At 44.2% G+C, this 17,385-nt stretch overlaps 1 long non-coding RNA gene across 2 annotated transcripts in view; it reads right to left on the bottom strand.

Annotated features, from left to right (window-relative positions):
- Positions 1 to 7,386: 7,386 nt before the first annotated feature.
- LOC103351253 (uncharacterized) overlaps positions 7,387 to 17,385 on the bottom strand; it is a 219,647-nt gene continuing 209,648 nt past the window's right edge. Inside the window, exons 7-10 of one of the 2 annotated variants that reach the window (XR_011380719.1) lie at positions 13,731 to 13,812; positions 11,557 to 11,886; positions 10,347 to 10,461; positions 7,387 to 10,210 (exon numbers count right to left, since the gene is read on the bottom strand). This is a non-coding gene — a long non-coding RNA (uncharacterized lncRNA). The remainder of the gene's footprint in view (positions 10,211 to 10,346; positions 10,462 to 11,556; positions 11,887 to 13,730; positions 13,813 to 17,385) is intronic. The other variant, XR_011380720.1, reaches the window with a different exon arrangement.

Here is a 17,385-nt window from a genome sequence, read left to right as displayed (position 1 = left end):
CATTCATATTAATTCAGTCTTGAACTTATTTTAGAAGCAGCTGGAAAAAGCCACATTTATCTTTGTCGTTATGCAACCAGCTAAGAATTAAGGAAATCATGTGGTCAGATGATTGCTGGAAAGACCCAGCTCATTAGAGATGGGCAAACTTTGAAAGCGTTGATTTGGTTCCGAGAGGGCCCTTGAAGTCTGGCTCTTTCCCTGGAAGGTAATCAAATTAATAACCTGTACGTGGTGGCACGGGCTTTCTCAGGAGGCTATTGCTGTGTGAGGCTATCACCCTCTGGCATGCAATTGTCCTTCCCAGGGAGGGCTCCGTCATGGGAGAATTCAGACTAATGGCATTAGGCTGTGACTCTGGCTTTCTCCTTCCCCCATCCCCCTCTCTCCTTTCTCAGGAATGATGGGCCCTTTGTCCGAGCGACAGAAGCAAATTCAGAACAGGAAAAAGCCCACTGGGTCAGCTCTTCAAGCTAGACCGTGGGGATGGTCCTGGTGCAAGTGAAAAATACCCTCTGCTGATTACTTCTCTGGAGAAAGCCAGCCCATGCCCTTTAGAGCAAATGATTAGACAGGGTCCCTGGTGAGTGGGTTTTCTAGCCTATGGCTGCTGGCCACTTCCAAATGAGGTCTGTGCACAGAGGGAGGCCTTGAGAACCTTTGAGACAAAGTGTTACAAGACCTCAGAGGTAGCTCTGGCTTGCTTTCTCATTCCTCCCCTTCTGAGACAAGAAACTCCAGGAGGGAGCATTAAGGAAGCTGGAGAACCGGTGAATTTTCCTGTTTCTAAAGCACTTTCAGCCACTGGCTTCACTCTTTCAAAATGAGTCCCGGGTGGGAAGTAGCCAAGGTATGCCAGGTAAGTCTACTGGGCTTGTCCTCCCTTGGCCAAATCTTTCTACACTATCATTGCCACCTACACCTGCACATTTTCTTACACAAGTGTAAGTAGCGGAAATCAAAGAGACTCTCTGGAAGATGCGATTGTCTTTTGGCTTGCTGGTGGCTTTAGCTCCAATCCATTAGTTTGGGTTTTTGGATCTGTAGCCATTTTGGGCCATGACATTTCAAAAGTCTTGATTATTTTGAAATTTGGTACCCTTTGAAACAAAAGAAATTAAACAACAATAAAACCATTGTCTGATTCTATTCACAAAGAAAATATTCCCCAGTGATTTGATTTGCAGGAAATGAAAAGTATTATCAACAGAATATGCTTTTCAAAAATTTATAATCCTTTAAATGGGCAAATCCTTCCTCTGGGATTAGTACCGTGGTTTGTGTCCTAGTAGCCAAATCCTATTCTCTGGTTCAATCTTCAAATCCTTTCTAACAGTGCCTATATTGATTTCAGACCCAGTTTTGTTTAAAAATTGAGGACAGAATTTGGTCCTGTATTAAGAGATCCTTAATAAGGATTTTTTTAAATAAATGGAGTTTCCTAAAATTTAGCGTCTAGTTCTAAAAGTTAAATTCTGATGTCTCAATGAGCATAACAGATTAGCTTACTTTCTAGGCCATCCTCTATTTACCCTGTGCCTGGCTGATCTCAGACCTCCCTGATCGGCAGAAACAACCCAGCAGGTTGGTGCTGATCTCCCAAGGCTATGGGTGACTCTGGGTGTCTCTGATCCAAAGTACTGGCCTTGAATGTGAGGATCCTTGAACTCTCTACTGTCTTTTTAGTGTTCTGAGGACTTGATCTTTTTGAATCCAATCTACATGTAAATGCCTTTTGTACACATTAATAATCACAAAGGCCAAATCCTCTCTGTTGCAAGGAGAACTGGTGTTCTGAGTGTCCGTGGGAAGACGAAAACAAATGCTCTGCTTTTTTTCTGGTACCAGTAAGTCTTGATTTATTCCTTGTATTTTCCCAGGGAAAGGAGAAGGGATGGGGCGAGTCAGCATATATATTATAAAGCAATTAGAAAACGGTAAAGGAAGCATCCAGTACAGTAAAAATCAACCTTCAAATAAACACACCACAATGATGGGGTCTCCAAAGCCCAAGGGGGGCTTCGTCTTCTGCAGTCCAGCAATGATGGTATGGGGTCAGGGAAAGAACACACACAAGCTTTTCTTTCCTCCCTCCTCCTCTAAATTCAAGATTTCACACGAAGCTTTGGTTTCCAGCAGTAAACACGGAGTTACATTCATCTGTCTCCTATCTAACAATCTCGTGGCCACTTTAACTTAAGTTTCTTGCACCTGCAAGCAAAGTTTCTGAGTGCCTTGGATGTACATCCACAGTCCCCTTCTTGGACTCCAAAGCCCACTTTTTACACAGAAGGTCCCCTGTAGCTTCTCTTCTTCAGGATACAGACTGAGTAGGTTTGCTGCACCCAGGTACATGAGTGTCTTAAGTTTTTGGCATCACATCAGAACTGGTTTTGACTCAGGAGGCTGGGAACAAGGAATGGAGGTTCCCTATTTTCTTTAGGATTTCTGTATGAGTCCTTTAGATTTCTGGCAACGCCCTAAGAATTAAACATCCATGTGTGGGTATGTAGGTTAATGGAGAAGATGGTAGGGTAGGTTAACAGTCAAATTTTAAGGACAGAATATTCAAAATAGGATAGGAGAAAGGAAACACAAAAGAAAAGGCAGTTTAAGATTCTCACTTCGAGAGCCCCCAAAACTTATAAAAGAAATGCTCTTAGTGACCAGGAATACAAGAGGGAGACAGCAGAAAGCCTAAGCTGATCTTCCAAATCCCTGCCGAGTGCTCACACTATAAGCAGCTCCTTTTTAATCAGTGTGTACTATAACATAAAAACTCTTTTAAGAGTGATTATCTGTGGGTTGTACATAGGAGAGCTGTCTATAATGCACAACACTTGCTTCATCAGGACACATTCTCTACCTAGAAGAGGGAACTCAATTCACTGTACCTGTCTCCCAAATTTTTGTCTGAGAGAAAATCTGATATACACCTGCTTTGAGCCCAGCCATCCCACTCCTTGGAATTTACCCAAATGGAAATAAAGGGGAGAAAAAAAAGAGCCATTTGCACCTCAATATTTGTTGCAGCTCAATTCACAATAGCTAAGACATGGAATCAACCTAAATGTCCATCAACGGATGACTGGATAAAGAAACTATGAGATATGTACTCTATGAAACACTATACAGCAGTAAAAAAACGATGAAATCTGGGCATTTACAACAAAATGGAGGAAGCTGGAAAACATCATGCTGAGTGAAATAAGCCAGTCCAAAAGGGACAAATATCATATGTTCTCCCTGATCAATGGCAACTAAACGAACATCTAAAATGATACCCATTGAAGTGAAATGGACACTATGAGAGACAATGACATGATCAGCCCTTGTCTAGACTGTTGAGGAACAACTTACTATTTTATTCCTTTTAGTATTTTTGTTGTTGTTGTTGTTGTTCTGTTTGTTCTACATAAGACAACTGGTTGAACTCTGTAATCAATGCACAATCATTCTTAGGCGTTTAAAATTAACAGAAAAGTGATCTCTGTTAAACATAGGAGTGGGAATAAGAGAGGGAGGAGATATATTGATTGGCACATGCTCACTCGGACTTACCTCCAATGGTGGAACTAGAAATGTGCCAGGGGATTTCAACTCAACCTTACCAAGGAGGCAGGTACCAATGCCAGCGCACTTGGTAAAGTGATAAGTATAAATACACAACCGATCAAAAAGATAGGGTATGTGTCGATGAGTTTTCACAAATAAGACCAGTGCAAGCAAATAATGAAGGATAGAATTCAAAGGGAGAGAATGATCCTGTGGGGGGAAACAGGACACACAGCAGACTCATAGAATGGCAGCACTCCTGCCTCAGAATCAACCCTTGGGACATTTGGATCTGGCTAAAAGGTCCATGAGAGTCTCACAGGCATGGAAAGCCATGACACGCTGGCAAACAACAATCTAAATGAAAGATCCTGGTGAACAAGACCCCAGCAGAAGGAAGAGGCCATCAAGGAGAGAGGCGCCTTTCTCTGAAGGGAGGAAGGAACCTCCACTGTGATACGGCCTTGACTAAACAAGTTCAGAGTCGGTGAACTCAAGGGGCTTCCTAGACAGCTCATAGCAAGAGTCTCGGATGATTGCTGACATCATAAATAAGAGTGCCAATTGTTAAATCAACAACGGGAGTCACTGGGTACATGCTCCCCATGTAGGATCTCTGTCCTTAATTGTCGCTCCCCCTCTTCATGGAGGAGCAACACAGGACCCTGCGCTGTTCTTTCGTCTGCTCGGCCCTCCCCGGGTTTGCTGCTGGTTCTTCCCGGGTTGGCTACTATCCCTTCCACCTCCGTGGAAGGGCAGTTCCCCCTGGCCACATTCCCCACTTCCGCAGGGGAGCGGCACACCGCCGGCCGGCTCTTCTCGGGGGCTGCACAGGTGTTCCCTCAGATGTTCCCCATAGATGTTCCCGGTGCATGCCGTCTCTCTCCTCCTTTATAGTCCTCCTCCGCCAATCCCAACTCGGCTGCCCACACGCCGAGTACGCTGCTCTCCAATCAGGAGCAGGTCCTACAGTTTATTGGTTGAACTGGAGGCAGCTGTGCGGAAGCTGTTTACTTCTCTCCCAGCGCCATATTGTGGGAGAGCAGATGCATAGAATAAGTCTTAATTCCAGTAACTTAGTCTAGTCCGAGCTGCTCCCCACAGAGGAGAGCAGATGCATAGAATAAGTCTTAATTCCAGTAACTTAGTCTAGTCCGAGCTGCTCCCCACAGAGGAGAGCAGATGCATAGAATAAGTCTTAATTCCAGTAACTTAGTCTAGTCCGAGCTGCTCCCCACAGAGGAGAGCAGATGCATAGAATAAGTCTTAATTCCAGTAACTTAGTCTAGTCCGAGCTGCTCCCCACAGATCCCCCTTTCTTTTTATTTTTTTGGCGTTGATACGCGCCTGTCTTCGGTGTCCCGCAGCACACACTCTGCTCTACTTGCTAGAGTTGCCACAGGCTCTTACAAGTCCTATCCATCAGGCAAACCGAATCCGGGTCCTCTCTTCGCCATGTTGTGAGGAGGTTTTTAGGCGCTGATGCGTGCCTGTGTTCGGTGCCCTGCAGCGCATGCTTTGCTCTGCCTGCAGGGGCTTACAAGCTCTATCAGGCAAACCGAATCCAAGCCTTCTCATTGCCTTATTGTGGGGGAGACTTATTAGTGTTGGTTCTTGCCTATCTTCGGTGACCTGCAGCTCATACTCTGGTCGAGCTGCTTGCTGGCGCTTACCGCCTTAAATCAAGCAGACCGAATCCAAGCTTAATATTGTTGTATTGTGGGGAAGCCTTACTGATGTTAATTCGTGCCTGTCTTCGGTGACCTGCGGCGCATAAGCTGCTAGCTGCCCACAGGTGCTCATCGCCTCACTTGATTAGGCAGACCGAATCCAAGCTCTCACATTGCAGTGTTGTAGGGAGGCCTTTTTATTTCTCTATTTCTCTATCTCCGGGCATTCCTATTTCTCCCATTTTACTTCTATCTTCCAGCATTCCTATTTTTCTCACTTTACTTCTAAACTTCTGTTTCTCTTATCCCTGCGGCTTTCCGGCACCTCGCCCCGCTGGCGGGTTCCCGGCTCTGCGCCGCTTCAGCCCGCGCGCCTCTCTCATCTGCGCAGCTTCCCGGCTTTGCGCGGCTCGGCTTCGCGCGCTCCGCGGTCTCCACGCTTAACCCTTTCGCGTCTGAACCACGGCCTACGCCAGCCCCGTTCCCTATCTATTCACGCCCCGTGCTCTCTCTGCACGCGGCGGCTTCCGCGAGTAACACAGCGTAGCTTACGTGTCCGCCACTAGCATTCAATCTAAGTTCCCCGGGCTAGCCTGGCGAATTCAACCCAGCGTACGTCTCCGCCCCACGGTTTGGCTTCCCGTCCTTTGCTCCCCGGGCTAATCAGACGGATCCCAACCAGGCTCACGTTTCAGCTTCTGGTTTCAACTTTTCGCCCCCTATTCCCGGGCTAACTTGAGAATCCCAAAGTGGCTTTCGTGTCCGCCTTGGCCTGCCCCCCACGGCTTCAATTTCCCTAACATTTTTCTTTACCCGGTATGTTTCCCCAAACTTTCCTCCAACGATATTCCTCCCTCATTTCTCCTGGCCTCTCCCCACAGTCCGCGTCCGAGTCTGTTTGTTCTAGCTTTCACTTTCGCTTTCGACCTTAGAGATTTCTCCCAGCTTCCCCCCGTAGTCCGTATCCGAGTCTATGCCTAGGCTTTCAATAGCTTCTTCCGGCTCCTTTTTCGTCCGGCTTTTCCCTAGGCTGTTTGCTAGTCTCTCCGATATTTTTCCTAGGCTGTTTGCTAGTTTCTCTCTCCGATATTTTCCCTAGTTCTTCCCGTTTCTTCCCTCCTAAGTTTCATATCCGTCCTAAGTTTCCTATCCGAGTCACGGCACCATTATGTCGCTCCCCCTCTTCGTGGAGGAACGACACAGGACCCTGCGCTGTTCTTTCGTCTGCTCGGCCCTCCCCGGGTTTGCTGCTGGTTCTTCCCAGGTTGGCTACTATCCCTTCCACCTCCGTGGAAGGGCAGTTCCCCCTGGCCACATTCCCCACTTCCGCAGGGGAGTGGCACACCGCCGGCCGGCTCTTCTCGGGGGCTGCACAGGTGTTCCCTCAGATGTTCCCCATAGATGTTCCCGGTGCATGCCGTCTCTCTCCTCCTTTATAGTCCTCCTCCGCCAATCCCAACTCGGCTGCCCACACGCCGAGTACGCTGCTCTCCAATCAGGAGCAGGTCCTACAGTTTATTGGTTGAACTGGAGGCAGCTGTGCGGAAGCTGTTTACTTCTCTCCCAGCGCCATATTGTGGGAGAGCAGATGCATAGAATAAGTCTTAATTCCAGTAACTTAGTCTAGTCCGAGCTGCTCCCCACAGAGGAGAGCAGATGCATAGAATAAGTCTTAATTCCAGTAACTTAGTCTAGTCCGAGCTGCTCCCCACAGAGGAGAGCAGATGCATAGAATAAGTCTTAATTCCAGTAACTTAGTCTAGTCCGAGCTGCTCCCCACAGAGGAGAGCAGATGCATAGAATAAGTCTTAATTCCAGTAACTTAGTCTAGTCCGAGCTGCTCCCCACACTTAATGTGTTCTACTATGAAACTTAAAAAACAACACTACTAGTCGAACAATACCCTATACCTTGTGCGGTTGTGTGAATACAGCCTGTTGAAATCCTTGCTTAGTATATACTAAGTTGATCTTCAGTATATGAAGGTAATTGAAAATGAAACTCAATGAAGGGCGGGATGGGAGAGGGAGTGAGAGAGGGAGTGGGAGAGGGGAGGGCCACGGGAGGGAGGGAGGTTGGGGGGGAAGCCACAACAACACAAAAGTTGCACTTTGTAAATTCACTTTATTAAATAAAAATAACTATATAACAAACAAAAAGAAAAAAAATGAACTTAATACTTTACCCTTTTAGTATTTTTTATGTTCTACTTAAAACTATTGGTTGAACTCTGTAATTAATACACAATTACTCTTAGGTGTTTAATTAATGCTATAACTAGTATTCAAATAGTATTTTACAGTTTGTGTTTCTATGTGGGTGCAAACTGTTGAAATCTTTACTTAATATATGTTAAATTGATCTTTTGTATATAAAGATAATTGAAAATGAATCTTGATGTGAATGGAATGGGAGAGGGAGTGGGAGAGGGGAGTGTTGTGGGTGGGAGGGAAGTTATGGGGGGGGGAGCTATTGTAATCCATAAGCTGTACTTTGTAAATTTATGTTCATTAAATAAAAAAAACCCCTGCTTTGAAATGTATCACAGGTTACATTTACTAAAGAAAACAGAGGGCAAAAAGCTAGTAGGAGGATCATTGAAATATGATTATGTCATGAATACCTACATACAGGAGAATTTTTAAAAGACACTGACAGATTTCAGCGCATTTGAACATATTGTATATGCAATTTGTATATTAAAATGCTATTGATACTCTGGTTTCTCTTCAGTTGTATAAATCTTTTGCTTTTTACTAAAATGCTACTGAATGCGTATTTTGAGCCAAGCACCAAAAAATTTATATGATACGTTTTCAATTTTCAAAAAAATCTTGTTTAAGTAGATACTATTATCATTGCTATTTTATAACTAAGGAAAATGAAGCTTAGTCAATGAGGAATGACTTGTCCAAGATTACCCAATTTAGTGACGCTGCCTGGATTTATAATCAATGAGCCTAACTTCAACCTTTGCCTCCCTCCTTCCCCCAGTCCTTGTCTCCAGGCAATGTGTTCTGTATATCTCCACAGCTCTATCCTACCATGAGTTTCTCACAACTCCTAAGGGACAAATCCAGCAATGACTTCTCCATCCATAGCTCGTTTCTAACCGGTAGCCAATAATTGTGATTGTGTTACATGCATATTTGCTAGGGTTATTGTTTAGAATATTATTTATAAATATGCTGTACCAACTCTCTTTTCTCCTTGAAACTCTGTCTCCTTGATCTCCAAGACATGGCTATGTTCCACCTCTCTATCTCATAGTTTTATTTTATTTTATTTTTGACAGGCAGAGTTAGACAGTGAGAGAGAGAGACAGAGAGAAAGGTCTTCCTTCTCTTGGTTCACTCCCCAAATGGCCGCTACGGCCGGTGCGCTGTGCTGATACAAAGCCAGGAGCCAGGTGCTTCCTCCTGGACTCCCATGCAGGTGCAGGGCCCAAGCACTTGGGCCACCCTCCACTGCCCTCCCGGGCCACAGCAGAGAGCTGGACTGGAAGAGGAGCAACAGGACAGAACCAGTGCCTCAACCAGGACTAGAACCCGGATTGCTGGCACCGCAGGTGGAGGATTGGCCTAGTGAGCCGTGGCGCCGGTCCAATTTTATTTTCTTAACTCGTCCTTCCTTGATCCAATTTAATTCAATCAACACTGATCCATTGCTCACTCATTTCCACCAAGGTGTATAAAAAAGAAAAAATATTGTACTAATTCTGTCAACATATGGGTATGGCAACCTTTCCAGAACATTAGTAAGCTGTCCTTTTATTCAAAATCTCATTGAATTGATGAAGTACATCCTCCTCAGGTCCTGAGCTCTAAGATTTGGTCAGCGGTGATGATAAACTTCTCTTAAATATTCTCACATTTGGTGAGCACTGTTCTAACTCATGTGCCTAGAAGAATGCTTGGGACATCTCATTTGAATCTAGAAATGGTTATGTGCCATGCACGATTCCAAGTTCTTAAATCTTAACTCACCAAATCGTTAAGACATCCCTGTAAGGTGGATATTGTGATCATCACAATTTATAGATGCGGAAATGGAGGATAATTAAATAACAAAACCCAAAAATCATACAGCTGACAAATGCCCCAGGTAGGATTTGAACACAGGCAATACGATTCCAGGTTTGGTGCTGAATAGGTACTCTAAATGGTTACTGAAGGAAAAGATACTAGAAGTATTTATTTATTTATTTTCAAAAGCTTATTCAAGACTTCTGCTCTCATTTATACTGTTTATTTACAGTGTTTTGCATGTCTGTGCTGCTTCCAACAATCACTTGAGTAAAAAAATTCTTCTTAAAATTTGGACACTGAAATGTGTCAGTGGGACCAAGTGATTGGATTTCTAAGTAATAAAACCATGTCAGAATTTCTTTTTGCATTCAGCACTCATTTTACGCACACCTAGGGGCAGACTGATAGGAGTGGGCATCATTAGAGAAGGTGCCAGGCAGCCAGGCAGTGGTGCTGCCCTCTCCAGGCACCTCTATATTTACAGCACATTTCAGCACACAAGCCATGCTCGCTGTCAACTGGGAGTGAGTCCTTGATGGCAATAAATCCTTCGATCCTGTAGCCTTGGCTCGGCTAACTGTAGAGCACAGGGTTAGGACATTCTTGTGTCAAGCAGGGTTTTGTTGTTTTTTTTATTTTCCCACCTATTAGTTATGATTCCTTCTTTCATCTTGTTTTCATAACTTGTGTAGGTGGATGGTAGTTCTCAAATCTTCTGTGCATCAACGAGTTTGTCTTTGGCCAAAGAGGACTGATCACAGCGGCTCACCATCTTTCAGCTGACCACCAGCAATTCTGTTCAATTATTCTGTCTTGTAGTTCTTTTCTGAACACACATGTGAATTGTATGAACATGACATCATATGTCTGTGATTTCCAAATCATTCATAGCATCTTCATGCTTGTTTCCTTGGCAGTGACCATTAAACAATACTGTTCTTTCTTAAATTTTCCATTCTTTAATATTAACGAAATATAAAATATAAATATTTTATTATAAATATAATAAATAAATATTTATTATTAAATATAAATATTATATATAAATATAAAATATAAAGAAATATAAAAATATTTCTTTCATAAGACTCACTTCAGGGGCCAGTACTGTGGCACAGTGGGTTAAGCTTGCACTGGCGACTTCCAATTTTGGAGTGTGGTTAGATTCCCAGCTGCTTCATTTCCAATCCGGCACCAAGCTAATGTTCCTACAAAAGCAATGGAAGATGGCCCGTGTTTAGTCTTAGCCACGTTTGTGGGAGACCCAAATGAAGTTCCAAGATTGTGGCTTCAGCCTGGCCCAGTCCAGGTCATTGTGGCCATTTTGGTAGTGAACCAGAGAACAGAAGATCTCTATGTCTCTACTTCTCTCTGTGTAACTCTAATTTGCAAATAAATAAATCAATCCTACAACAAAAACACAAAGATTCACTTCAGTGATCACTATTTGAGGCCCAGAAATCTGTCAAAAAAACAGAAAAAGCAGAAACTTAGGAGGATTTTTCATTAATACTAAGTGTTAACAAGCTTAAAAATTAAGACTTCTTGTTTCTACTCATCAACATTATTTTTTGTGTGTGCAGGGCAGAATATAACTCAGGAAAAATTTTTTCAGTAGTGGAATAACTATATAAAGTAACAGAATTAGAACAAATTCCTATTATTCTGTCTTGCATTATTGTTATTTTTTAAACAGGTGCAGATTTGGAAAAGACAGAATATTCTTAATTTACCTAGGAAACATACTTTCTCTTAACATTTGTGGCAGCTTTCAAACTAAATTATTTTGTACTTACCTATTAGAAAGCTATAATTATTTTTTACACAAATTACTACCTATTACAATCATGATTAATTAGTAAAGCACTTTATTTTTACAATCATACATGCATTTTAAATTTCAATTGAAGGCTATTATGTCCTAACTCAGTATCAGCCAACTGAAATAGACTGACACTATCACTAGCACAGTCATCAACTGAAATATAAAATGTATGTATGGCTGCAAGAATAAAGTGCTTCATAAAGCAAATGAGCTATGTGTCAGCATGTAAGTTTTGTTAACTCCACTGATATTTATAATGCTCATACTTGAATATGAATATTGAGATAATAAAATTAATCTGATTGTATCTAATCTACTTTTTTAGTATCAAAATACTCTTTTGTCAAACAACGGTAAGGGTTTTCCTTTCTAAAGTATTTATTTTACAAAATAAAAAATTGGCAATTATATTTAAACAGTTAACGCAGATGCTAAGCCTCCGTCATCTTCTTGGCGTGGTTTTGCTCCTTAGATATACCTTGCCGTGCACGATCACAGGATCACTGATTCCTTCCGAATCCCAGGACTCTGAAAGATGACACTGAGGACAGCCTGCTCTTTGGCTTTCTAGAAGCCAAGACTGCAGTGGGCAGTAAATAGTCTTGATTGGAAGTTTGGTGCAGGTCTAACATTGCTCTTTTTCTTCCCAAATCCATTGCTTCCATCTTCTTCTAGCACTTGATTCCATTGGTGTTTCTGTTCCTAGGTGATCTCTCTCTTCTGAATTCCCACAGGTCTTACATGAGGTCCCACTCATTTAACATGTAATCATTAAATTTCTTGCAAATTTTTTATTTATTTTCATTTCCTTTGAAAACAAAAAGAATGAGAGAAAGAGACACACACATACAAAGACACAGAGAAGACACAGGTTCATTTCCCAAAAACCTACAATAATCAGGGTTTGGCTAGCCCAAAGCTCGAAGCCAGAAGCATGGGACTCAATAAGGGTGGCAAGGAGCCAAGTACTTGAGTCATCATCTGCTGCCTTCCAGGGAGTGCATTAACAAGAACCTGTATTGAAAATGGAAAAGCCGGGGATAGTGCTGTGGTATAGTGGTTGAGGCCACCGCCTGCAGTGCCAGCATCCCATATGGGTGCTGGTTCAAATCCTAGGGGCTCCAACTTTCTATCCAGCTCCCTGCTGATGCACCTGAGAGAGCAGCAGAAAATGGCCCAGGTTCTTGGGCCAGTGCACCCATGTGGGAGACCTGGAGGAAGCTCCTGGCTCCTGGCTTTGGATTGGCCTAGTTCTAGCGATTGCAGCCATTTGAGGAATGGACCAGCAGATGGACTTGGGGCTGGGGCAGGACAGAGCCAGGAGCCTGGAACTCCACCCCTACGTGGGTGGCAGAGGCCTAAGCACTTGGGCCCTCTTCTGCTGCTTTCCCAGGCAGATTAGCAGGAAGCTGGATCAAAGTGAAGCATCCGGACTCCAGCTCATAGGAGAAGCTGGTATCACGGGCAGCACTTTAACTAGCCATGCCACAAAGCCAGCCTCAAAGTTCCAGTACTTACCTGGGACTCTCCACTGCATCATGAAATCAGAACGATATCATCTAACCCTTGTGGTAACACTCTGATCTTGTCCTGTTAGCTAAGACAGACAATGAGCAGAACGTCCTAGGCAATGCCACAGCAATCCTTCCAGAGGTTGGTTACTCATTTTCTTTCTTTTTAAAGATTTATTTTATTTATTTGAAAGACAGAGTTACAGAGAAAGGCAGAGACAGAGAGAGGTCTTTCATCTGCTGGTTCATTTCCCAAATGACTGCAATGGCCAAGCTGAGTCATCCAAAGTCAGGAGCCAGGAGCTTCTTCCTAGTCTCCCACCTGGGCCAGGGCTCAAGGACTTGGGCCATCTTCTACTGCTTTCCCAGGCCATAGCAGAGAGCTGGATTGGAAGTGAAGCAGCTGGGACTTGAACCAGCACCCGTATGGGATACTGGTGGTGCAGCCCAGGGCTTTAACCCACTGTGCCACAGTGCCAACCCCCGTTACTCATTCTCTAGATCACCAAAACACTAGTCCTGGAGAGAAGGCCATGGAGAGCATCTAACTAAAGTTCTGAAATAAGTCGGAGTGTCTGCGGTCAGGTGTGTGGGTGGTTCGGAGTCTTTCTGAAAGCCCAGCAGGTGTCCGTACAATCTACCCAAACAAGATACTCCCGAGAGCGCAAGAAAATTGTGTAATAACTGTGCTGCTGAGACTACAAACACATGCTGGGATTATGCCAGGTGGTCTTAGGTGGTGAGCTCTGCTGAAATCTCCAAGGAAAGGAAACGAAATGCAAGTAATTTAAAAACTTTGGTAAGACAATGATCTGAAAGAGGAACTGACAGTGGGACAGGGGCAGTGTCGTTAGGAAGAGAAATCTAAGGCAACTGCTATTATTTAGAAAAGAACTGGGTAAGTATGCAGGATGGAAAGAAGGAGGCAAGGTGGCTGGGTGTGCAGAGCAACATGGAAGTGTGTGTCTAAGTGACAGCAAGCTAAGGGAACAAAAGAAGCTGAGAAAGGATTTCAAGTAACTGCAACGTGAGGTCTGGGTGAGCCACTAGCAGGGGTACATAGCCACAGGAACTCCACACCACACTGTGCTCTTCAAAGGTTAAGGGTAAACTCGAGAGAATAAGCCCAGACTGGCCACACCTGCATCTTCCAGTGGCCAGGGCTGTTCCATGATTTTGTCAGGCAGTGTGCAGGCATCTCTTAGCTGCTGAGTTTTCTAAAACTTCCAGTGACAAAAAAAAAAAAAAAAAAAAAAAGTAAGTAAATGGGAAATTTAACAAGCCAACTGTTTCAAAGAGGATAAGGCCGGGGGGGGGGGGGGGGGCAAGGTACACGTATCCAGGGTCAAGCAAAAGAACAATAAATTGAATGCAGTTCATGCTGCTTAGGAAAGAACTGGGTGACACCGAATGACAAGAAGAGACCTGAGATCCAAATTCAAGCTAAATGTAAGTCAGCAGAGCACTTCCAGATCAACTGTGACAGGAATGCAACATCAATAGTTATAAAGAAACATTTTGTTGCTCCAAGACTTGGCAAGTTCTTTATGAGAGCAGGATATATGGTTCTGATCCTTGATGCAAAGAATTAAAGTCCAGAAAAAAATTACTAGAAGGCTTATGATGATAGGAGCATGACCTCTCATAAACTCTGGCAAAGAAAGAGAGGAAGGTAAGGGTTTATTTACCTGTTTTCAAGTATCATGAAGAATATGGATATTTGCTTTTCTACAGTAGATTGAATAGGAAGAAATGGGCTGACACTACAATGAGAGATAGGTTCAAAATGCTTAGAGAAGAAGTTCTGGAGCAAATTGTGGGGCAGAGAGGTGCTTAAGTCTCTGACCCTATAATCTCTTTATGATAGGATAGGAGCTCAGGAGCCCTGAATTGTCATTATGTAAGGTATTTGGCGCAGGAGACCATGGGGAGTGAGTAGAAGAATTTGAGAGAGCTCAGGAGTACCTCTCCACAGATTGGGAAGGTTCTGAAACCAGCTGGGGTCAAAGCCAGTGATCCATTAACAATAACAGCGCCAACTCTGCAGCCACGGCGGGAAGGGGGCTGGCTTACACTTCTTCAGTCCAGATGGTGACAGCCTGACCTTGTCTCGTGACTTCACCAGTGTTATTCCTCCTTGTTCTACTTTAGTCCCAGGTGATTCAGCTGGGTGGGGACCCTGCTGTGGGCCCCGAGGTGGTAACTGCAAGTCAAGCATCACTTCTCCCTTTTGAGCTGGGAGGAGCAGCTTCTGTAGCGGCTCCACCCAGAAACTCCACGCAGCTTCATCAAGCCTCTGAGGCTTTGTTCCGTCTGTTCAGAGACCCAAGGTGGAATGTCCACTGTGGTCTAGGATGGTATTCTTTGCTGTTCTTTGAGTAGGACTGGTATCAGGGCAGTAGCCAGCACTGACTCATCTTCCTGTAACATTCAGGCCCTTCTAGGAAGACACTGAACCCTCTCTTGGCATCGCAGAGTTCCCATTAGAGTTCAACACCCAGCCCTTTTCAGCCCAGCAGGCCACTAGACTTGAACCTCGCCTCAGATCGTGAAGTTCAGAATCTACAGAACCACAGTTGCTCAGCTGTCCTCTGAGATGGGGTGCTGGTCTCGTGGACAGGCTATATTGTGTTTTTAGGGCAGGTGAGAACAAGGCAAGATGTCACAGAAGATTCACAACTTCTTGCCAAAAGGTAGAACATCAAGAGAAGAGAAAGGACACACAAATTCACCACTTGTGATGTGGGTCTGTGTACAGTCACTCCTACCTTTGTTCTGAAGTCACTAAATTGAGTAACAAAGAGGAACTGTAGCTTAAAGAGTGATCCCTCTGTTTCCTGAAGTGACTTTTAGAAACTAGTCTCACTGCCTCCATCCTGGGCTCTGTCTTTGCTTCCTCTGTAATACCCAGATTTCTTTCATTTATTTATTCAGCAACTATTTCTAGAGTGGCTATTGTACTCTTCCATGGGCACTGGAAACACAAAGGTGAATAACTCCAACATGGCCTCACTCTCCTGGGGCTTATTGCTAGTGAAGGTAGGCAGACTATAAACAAATAAGCAAATAAATATGTGAAAATATCAGTTTGTGACAGGCAATAGACAGGGCACTTGATGGAGCGTTAGTACTGGGTGGGAAAATAACTGAAGATTTTGAGAGCAGCCTCATTGAAGAGGTGATTGAAGAGGTCAACTAGTGCCTTGAATAACAAGAGAGAGCCAACCAGGTAATGGTCCCGGGAAAGGGCATTTCGGTAGACAGAAGACAGAAGTGCTAGTAGAAAGGCCCTAAGCTGCGAAGGAGGTTAATGTTTTGGGAGTAATGGATGGGAGATCCAAGAGCTACATAATCCAGGAGCACACAGAAAGGAATGAGGTTGAGAAGTTTATTAGAGGATGGATCACTAGCGACATTGTGGACCAAGGGGATAATGAATTCAAATGGTGCTAGAATTGGATAAGACCCTAGAGGTCATTCAGCATGCCCTTTCCAGTTTGAGGATGTGGAAGGAGCCTGGAGAGGTGAATTTTGCCCCTCTTGTCTAAGCTAGCCTGCCATGGCAATGTTATGGCTAGAAACAAGACCTTCTGACACACAGCCTATGACAGTTCCCACTAAACTCTTTCTGAATGCTAAAACGTGGGACTCCTGAATGTCTTTAAGGATTTAAGTATCTAGTCCTTAACACATGCCACATTCAGACCGTCCTTCTGACTCTGTAGAAACCAGAAGATGACAGAGGCAAAGTCAGTCTGGAGACATTTCCAGTTTCCACAGGGAGGAAAGTTTGAACATTTAGTATTTTTTTTTTTTTGACAGGCAGAGTGGACAGTGAGAGAGACAGACAGAGAGAAAGGTCTTCCTTTGCCGTTGGTTCACCCTCCAATGGCCGCCGTGGCTGGTGTGCTGCGGCCGGTGCACCGCGCTGCTCCGATGGCAGGAGCCAGGTGCTTCTCCTGGTCTCCCATGGGGTGCAGGGCCCAAGCACTTGGGCCATCCTCCACTGCACTCCTGGGCCACAGCAGAGAGCTGGCCTGGAAGAGGGGCAACCGGGACAGAATTCGGTGCCCTGACCGGGACTAGAACCCGGTGTGCCTGCACCGCAAGGCGGAGGATCAGCCTAGTGAGCCGCGGCGCCAGCCTGAACATTTAGTATTAAATTAACATTTACAATTAAATTTAGAATTAATATTTAAATTAAACTTAAACTAAACATTTAGAATTAAATCATTTTAAGAAAGAATAACACGTTCACCAAGGGTTGAGGTTCAGATGCCATATTTGCCATGAAAGCTTTTAACCGCAGGGTCATACTTCAGAATTTTTGGTTTTGACTCAGAGGGCTTGTACAGGACTCGGAGAAGTAACTGGTGCACAGGCATAATGGAAAGGCAGGGGAGCATCTTACATAATGGAAATGGGCAAAGACAGGGGAGTGTGGGGGGGGGGAGGTGAGGAAAATACAGGTGAGGTTTGCGCAATCATTAGAGGAATTGTGCAGCATGGTGTAGAAACAGCACAGAGACTGTGGCATTAGACTATCTGGGTCTGAATCCTAGCCTGGCCAATTACTAGCTGTGTGAATGCAGTCCCTTCATTCAAGGACTAGATCATGACCCAATACGTAGTTTCTACATGTGGGAGGAATCAACATTTCACTGCACATAAAAAATATTCACAATCAGAAAATTGCACAGTAGGTTGTGTACACAGAGCACGTACGTGTTGTATGTGTGTTGGGTAGGAAGATTAGAAATTAGTCTACATGTGTGAGCTCTGACAAACAATCTACT

This window comes from Oryctolagus cuniculus, chromosome 12, assembly GCF_964237555.1.
Source record: "Oryctolagus cuniculus chromosome 12, mOryCun1.1, whole genome shotgun sequence".
NCBI lineage: Eukaryota > Metazoa > Chordata > Mammalia > Lagomorpha > Leporidae > Oryctolagus > Oryctolagus cuniculus.
Note: the sequence above shows the minus strand (reverse complement) of the source record. Positions and strands in the feature narration are given on the sequence as shown.